At 44.4% G+C, this 8169-nt stretch overlaps 1 pseudogene; it reads left to right on the top strand.

Annotated features, from left to right (window-relative positions):
- Positions 1 to 265: 265 nt before the first annotated feature.
- Positions 266 to 8169, top strand: part of LOC139023883 (mitochondrial peptide methionine sulfoxide reductase-like) — a 60970-nt pseudogene continuing 53066 nt past the window's right edge.

The raw sequence follows: 8169 nt of genomic DNA, 5'->3' as shown, positions 1-8169 counted from the left end.
GATCCATTTTAAGGCTGCTCTTGACCAAGAGCATTCTATTCTGATAATGACATCATTTAGGTCTACATTTCATTAGGTATTTTTTGTGGGCCATTTGTAGGCCTTATAATAATAGCCTATTCATAAAATAAAGTATTTGTGTAAACTCAACTTGTCAATTATTACACTTGCTGAAATGACTTAGACGGGCCTACGTAGGCCTATAGCTAAATAAAACAAATAATGATGTGCCGGTTTGGTAATCGGAAACGCTCTGCCAGTTGTATAACACGTTTATAAAACTGTCGCATTACACAAGTTGTTATGTAGCTATATAGGCTACTTTATATCTGCACCAGGAAGTATTGGACTGCTAACCCTGAGCTCAATGGTCGCAACGACTAGACTCCGTTTGATTTGGCGTCATTTTACCCACAGTAGAACGAGAGATATGTCTTCCAAAACACAGATGCCGACTCCAGAGACCGCTCTCCCCGGGAGAAGTGAAAGTTTAAAAGTATCAGGTAGGGCGACTTTCCCTGTGTCTGTGCGGCGTAGTTTCCTCGGTAGCTATAACATAACCATAGCCTTTAGCAGCTAGGCTACAGAGTAGCTTCCCAAAACGTAGGCCTATAATGCATAAAGAAAACGAAAACACAAAGCGCGAATATTTTATATTTCTGTCAACAAAGAAGGCCTATTCCCTTTGTTGTAAGACTGTATTTATGTGTTGCGCGAGTTCGACAACACTTATGCGGTGCTATGACTGTAAAGAGCAACAGGAGCTACTCCTGTTGTATTCGGCGCATGTGAAAAATGCAATTTTCTTTAATTTAACTTGAATATTTTCACATGCGCCAGGTGTAGACTTTACATTGAAATGCGTGTAGCTCCGATGGTAATGCATGGCGCTTGTAACGTCATAGTTGTGGGTTCTATTCCCATGGGGGACCAGTATGAAAGTGTTTGTACTCACTATTGTGAGTCGCTCTGGATAAGATCTTCCGTTAAATGACTAAAATGTTGTGTAAAAGTGTCTAGATAATCAACATATTGCTATAGTCTGATAACTCTTTGCCACAACGAAGGGATGCAAGAAGAGCTGATTTAACCACAGACGTTGCCCATCACAAAGTTTCCAGTTTGACTATTTCCTGCAATTATCATCAACTGTATCACTATGTAGTCATGTCTCTCTCTTTTAATACAATTTAAGAGTTTTATTGGCATGGAAAACAAGTGAAATAGTAGAGTGGATGTCTCTCCCTCCCTGCACGAACGCGCACACGCACACACACACACACACCTGACTGAGGCAACCTGTTCACAAGCTTGTTAAAAGAGGTGAAACCATTGTGGGAAATGATAGTGCATACACTGTAACAAAAAAAAGAAGAAGTTGATTCAATGTACAATTGTAAGGCAACCAGTTGCAATAGGCTGGTGAGTTTGTGCAACAAAAAATGTCTTGAGCAAACTCACAACAAAAAGTTTGTGTGAAAATGTCTTGAGCAAACTCACAACAAAAACTTTGTGTTTGAAAATGTTGTTGAGCAAACTCACAACAAAAAGTTTGTGTGAAAATGTTGTTGAGCAAACTCACAATCCTATTACAGCTGGTTGCCTTAATTGTACCTTGAATCAACCCCCCCCCCCTTTCCCCCCAGTATATCACTATTAATCTTGCAAATATGTAGGCCTCATACCTAGGAGATTTTCATTGCATATCACTGCCCTCAAAGTGACTGAATATTTACTGAATCCCAATGCCAAGAACTTGTTTTCAGGCATTTATAAAGAAAAATGCTATCTCCAACACTCCATTTGGATTAAAGATGAATTGTGTTTCCTGTCTGACTCTCAGAAGATGGAAAAAGGCACTAAAAGGCAAAACTTCCAGTTTGATGGTTAACAGCTGACACAAGTTGAGTTACATAAAAATGGAAATGTACCAGGCAGGGTAGCGGGGTGCTATCTGCAGTGATGAGAATGAGAAGATATAGCCTAGGCCACTGTAGCTGATGCACTGCAGGCAGAGAGAAGAGAGAGAGCGAGAACTAGGAGCTCGTCGCATGAGCTTCATCTAGATGACATCAAACATTGATCGCAAGGAAAAAGCAGGAGAGAGAAAAAAGATGGCAGTACCTTGTGTTGCTTGGTTCCTGTCAACATAGGAAGGGAAAATGATAACAGTAATTTGTCTCGAGTCCTGCAGATTTCTTAGAAATGGGACCCACCTGAGTGGATGTCTAACACAACACCTAGTTAACCCGTCATATTGTAACCGCATTTCACTTTTTTTCAGAATTGCCCCAAATTAGACGTTCATATCGCAGTCACATGGCTGTCCGGGCTATCCAGCAGAGAGCCCTTGTAAAACGTTTGTGTGTCTGTGTGTGTGTGCAGAGAGAAAGAGAGAGAGGGTGAAAGGCCTGGCTGGCGGGAGCAGCTGCAGGCTGCTTGAGATGCGGCTCACATGGGCACTGTGTGCAATGGCACGAAGGGATCCACCCCGCAGGACTGCAGTGGTCTGATTACCAGCCCCAGCTCCATACAGCTCTGGCCTCCTTCCCCAGTCCCATGCTTTCCCTATGGCAACAGCACTGCACTATAGAGCTGGCAGGTTGCCAGGAGACGTACGCACTGCAACACAGACAGGCACCACACCAACGCACGTGGCTCTGCTCTCTCTGTCAAGACATCCTGATGTTGCTGTTAGCCTGCTGAAGGTCACACATGACGGGGCGGTGGAGCTGTGAGGAAAGAGGAATGAAGGGTCAGAACGAAGTGGCTTATGATGTCCTGGATAACAGAGTAGTCATGTTATCTGTTACGCATTTTATGGACATGGTGAAATTCATCCAAATCCCAGTGGTTGCTGACAGGCATATGACTGGCTGTTTGGTATTGTGCTGATCCCAGATGGCTCTAATTCTGTGTAGTGCAGCTTCCACTGAACGAGAATAGTGGTAAATCCTGATTTATGTGCTCATTTGAAATAGTGTGATTGTGTAAGGTGTGTACTGCACCATACCATCCACAATTATCTTCTGGAATAGTCAGGGATACTGATGGAGTCTGCCTGTTGTATAGTGTGTTGTCACTTTTATTTCATAATCGGGAATAATGAGTTGCATAGTTGCAAATTGCAAGGCAATACATATTTTCCTTCCACCTCACAAAAAAACATGCTGCATCACCTCTAGTCAGTGAATGGACATAAGGAGATCTTACAAAGGATTTTACCTTTTGTATACATTTGCATGTTTTGTAGTCTAGTAGTTACACAGCTTAAAATCAATTTTAATCTAATGTCCCAAACCTTCTGGGAAATCCACGAATGAATAAAGTAGCAAAATGCCTTTAAGAGAAATTGACAGCCAATCAACAGCCTCTGTTCTGCTCTGTCCTATGTATTCCCTATAGGACCGCTCCTGCATCTGCCAGCCCTACTTCCAGCAGGCTAGGCTGTGGTGTGGGATGGTGAGGGGGTGTGGGTATGTGGTACTGGATGGTGGGAACATGGAGACAGACAGTGGTGAGTTGGCACCAGCGATGTGGGCACCGAGGTGCCCCCCTCAGAATGACATGAGGTGCTGTGCCTTGGCACACAATGAATAGACTACCCCGGCATTGAAAAAGCGAAGCGGCTTCAGGACTTGTAAAGATGTCCCAGAGACTTTTTCGGGAAGTGTCTTCGAGAGAGACATGGAGGAACTCCCTGGGTGCCTTGCTTGGGTGAGGGTGGGATGGAGAGAGGAGAGGAGGATGGGCTGTGGTGTGGGTGTGGGGAGGTTAAGGGAGTGTGTGGGTAGGCATTGGGAAGTATTGGTTGGCAAGGATACCAAGTACCACACTGTGTGATTGTGTGCATCTGGAAGGGGGAGATGCAGGAAATGGTCTAATGCCAGGGAGTGGCAATGCTGAAAAATTAATTTAAGATTCGTTTTGATCATATTTGCCCAAATCGACAGTTTTATTTCGGAGGGGGTGGGTGGGTGTTTGGGGGGTAGACAGGCAGACAGGCTGGAGCTCCGCCAAGGCTTCTCGGGAAGGTTGCCATGCCGAGAGAGAGAGAGAGAGCAGAGAGGGAGAAGAGAGGAAGAGAAAAAGCCAGACGAGACTTGGCAGGGTTCTATCGCAGCTCCCTTTGTCTGTTTGCTCAGCTTTGCGTTAAGGAAATCCAAAATACCCAGGGTGTAGGAGCTCTGCTTCAACGCAAAAACCCCCCCAAACCAAACAAGAAAACAAGGCGAGAAAACTACTTAGAAAAATTAGAGGACGCCGAGGGCGAATGGGGCACAAGCATAGTCACCAAAAAGCGATTTTCAACATCCAGCAACACTTCACAATGCTTCTTTTCGTGACTGGAGCAAGTTACTTGAGCCAAGAGATGACCATGATCATTTGAACTCAATCTTTCTTTGTAATTTCAAGGCGAATGAAGCTGCCGCGTCTATTTTCTGTCAATGTTTTTGAACACAAAAGGAATCTCAAAAGTGGACCTGGATTTTCTCCATCAAGGACTGCCAGAACTGTTGTGGCCAAAAAAGTTTTTTGCCGTTTCATTGATCGAACTTTAAGTCTCCATCAGTACATCACCGGGAGTAGATTTCGCCTTCAAAAGTTTTGTGATTGTAAAAATTTGCTGACCGCAATACGCCGCCAGTGTCCGAAGTTTGATGACATCAACTTAACTGCCTCTGTTGTCACTAAGTTGACCTCTTTGTGAGAGGGCTTTACAGCAAAGCAACAGCAACTGGTTACTCAGGCCAAGTGCTCGTTTACCAAGCTTTAGTTTTCCATCGTGTCTCACAGTTGGACTATCTGAAGAAAATGTTAAGATATCTCGCCTTCAAAGGACTGAGATTTTCCAGCGTTTGGATTTGAGATCTGAGGCCAATGGATCTATAGTAGTCTATGTGAGGGTGGCACTGAACTAGTGCAGTTGCCTCAAGCTGCCTACTCTCAGTTGAAAATGGCTGGAGTTATACAGGCCTGAGTGGTTTTTTGCTACTACATAACGTTTTTTTCAAAATAATGAATTCTCAGCTTCACAATGGGAGTGTGGTACTGTGTAAGGTAAGTTATATGTTATATCTGTTTTCTACAGATAGACTTCTACTTAAACTCCCATTAGACCAGAAATAAACCATAGGTGTTCCCACCGTGGTAAGTTATTTCTTGCCAGCTGTGTTGTTGTCCCCGGGGCACTTCACAAGTGAGTCTAGCAGTGTTTCCCTGCTATATGAAAAAGGAAAGCACTTAACAGAGGCTGGGGATTGTCAGGGACGACTTAAAACGTTTCCTTAAGGATCATCCATCCCTCCCCAGAGGACCCGGTGTGTCTACCATTCTACCGTTTTCCCACGATCAACGTCCTCGCCGCTGAATTTCACACTGACTACAGCCCCTTCAGAGAGAGTGGTCTCCCTGTCTCCGAATCCCCCCGGACCTGCGGCTTTTCTCATCTCCACCGTGTGGCTGATATTCCCTTCCTGTTATCTGTCACGGGCACCGCAGTGCCCTGTCCCCCCTGTCGTCCTTGGTAAGCGCTGTGCATGATGGTTTCTGATTCGTATCTTGATTAATAACCGTAGGGAAACGCTAATAGAAAAGTAAGAAATGTTCGCCTCGAGGTTTATATTGAACCGCTGCCAAGGCAAATTAGAATCTGCCAGATGTGTTTTCGGCAGATAGCAGGTGGAGTTAGCAGGTGTACTGTGCTGGCTCTCATAATTATGAAAGTTTGTTGTGGGAACATCATATTTTGCTTGTCTCTGTCGTGTTGGAATATTTCCAGTGATTTAATCATTACTTGTCCTTATATTTAGCTTATATTCAAATGATGGACAATAGAAAGCAGGCAGCAGTGTTATGAAAAGTAAAGCCCAGCTCACAGCTGTGGTTAGGCTATAACTGTACTGATGAAGCATTAATACATCACAATTCTACACATTCTACAATCACAGAATCAAGACAATGGTGATTAAGAAGTCCCCAATTGTCCTTTAGATTTAGGTTCCGTACATGTAAATAAAGGTTGGAGGAAATGCCGTTTAGAGTTGAGGTGCTGCTGTTCTCTCCTCCTGATCAGAAGTGCAGGTTCATGTAGGGTTGAGGGCCTCAGACTCCAGCTCTGACAGGATGGGGAGGGAGAAGAGAGGAGACACAGGCCTAGTGCTGATGCATTAACACACAAGCTCTCTGCTCCTGGTGGGCTTTCTGATGGACCTAAGTAACCTGACACACGAAGTCAGCCTTTTAAAGAAGGTTCAGGGCAGGAAGTTCGGGCCTTGACTTCGAGCACTACTAGCACATACTGGGCCTTGGCTTTTAGCTTGGCTAGTTATCTAGCTAGTTGCTACTCCCGCTGCTTAGCAGACTTATGACTACTTTGTTATTTAACGCTCCAAAAATAGCTACATGATTCTGGCCCTATCTAAAGTCCCGACTGCTATGAAAGTGTTGCCACAAGTAACCTAAGAAGTCCAGTGAACTTGAGAATGGTTGACTTTTTCAAAGAATCTGAAGTCTCCAGATAGCAGGACTGGTTGTTGGGTTTGTGAGTGACTGTGTCTGATGGTCATGGTTGGACGTTTAGCTCTGTTCTAGCCTCCAGTGCTCACTGATGTGGAGGGAGATGACGCAGTGGAGGAGGAAACTCCGATTTCTCCAAGGTTGGCTTCACCCAGGTCCACCCATGCATGCATGGCTACCTCTGCCTGTCTATGAATTATTCACAAAGCTCTCATCTCCACAGGTCACTGTACTCCAGCAGTCTCTGTGAGCCTCTCTCTCTCTTGCTCTCTCTCTCTCTCTGCCGTTTGACTTGAACTTTCCCGGCAAACACAGCACAAATCTCCAACCCAGGGCCTCCAGTGACAGAGAATGAGTACTTGGGTTGCCCGTGAGCAATATTACAGAGTTTATCATGTATGCGCATGCATGTTAAGTGAATTTAAAGGCTTATCGGCCTCTGTTGTACCGAGAGCTGTCTTAATTTGTCACAGGCTGAGTAATGATCCTGGCTAATGCTGGCGTAGACTCTGGTGACATTCAGGGGATTTTACCACAAATGTCCCTTGTTTACACTGACACGGATGACCTCGGAGACAAAATAGTTGCCGCTCACGCCTCAGAGAATGTAGATTACCTGTCATTCACATGAGGTTCATCCCTCTCAACCACAGTTGGCCATCTACTGAGTATAAACTCAGTTTAAGATGTCTGTTAGTCATGGTTGTCTTGTCTTTCAGGCTAGATCCAGTTGTTTAGATGCTCAGGAACCAGGAATTGWTTTATTCAATTGAACCTTTATTTCTCCAGGAAAAGCATATTGAGACACGGTCTGTTTTACAAGGGAAACCTGGCCAAGCAGGCAGCTGCAATCAATGCAACATTACAACATTTGAAGAGTACCACGCAATCATTAAAACAATACGATCCAGCTTACAGGAAACATTTACGGACAAAATGGTCCCATGTAGAATCTAACCCAACCGGGACCAGTTTCTTGACATTTTCTGTCTGACTGGATTGGAAGAAGGGACTTTCTGTGTCTACTCCCCTACAAAGACGGTCTCAGTAAACATGCTGTCCATACAAACACCAAGCAAAAAAGGTGTAGCTATGAATAATTGAGTGAGCCTGGTTGCCTAGTCCATGTCTGAAACCGAGGCGGAAGTGCTGTAGGAAGGCAATACATTAACGACGACTCCCCCGCTTTGAAAACAGTTGAGTGTAATCAAGATTCATTATGTTAGCCCTGGGCACACAACTTTAATTAAATGAAAAGATTATATGTAACAAATTATAGATTCATTCATTAACCTCAAACCCACCAGGTGGGGGTTATTAATAAAATTCATTATGTTATGATAATGCTAATGGTATTCTACAAAGTCTTTAAAAAGTCTCTTAAAAACAAATTGGAGGAAAGATATTCAGAAAGCCACAGCTCTGTATTCATTAGCGTGCGGTGGTCGTGAGAGATATTTATGTGACCTGGCTCATCTCATTACTGAGAGGGATTACACAGACGGGGATATTACTGCTCATATTAGCCCTATATTAACTAGCTGACCCTCTGCCATTTCACCACGGCCCTCTGCCGTTTCACCACGGCCCTCTGCCGTTTCACCACGGCCCTCTGCCGTTTCACCACGGCCCTCTGCCGTTTCACCACGG

Source organism: Salvelinus sp. IW2-2015, unplaced genomic scaffold (genome assembly GCF_002910315.2).
Source record: "Salvelinus sp. IW2-2015 unplaced genomic scaffold, ASM291031v2 Un_scaffold86, whole genome shotgun sequence".
Lineage (NCBI taxonomy): Eukaryota > Metazoa > Chordata > Actinopteri > Salmoniformes > Salmonidae > Salvelinus > Salvelinus sp. IW2-2015.
This window is presented reverse-complemented; position numbering and strand designations above follow the sequence as displayed.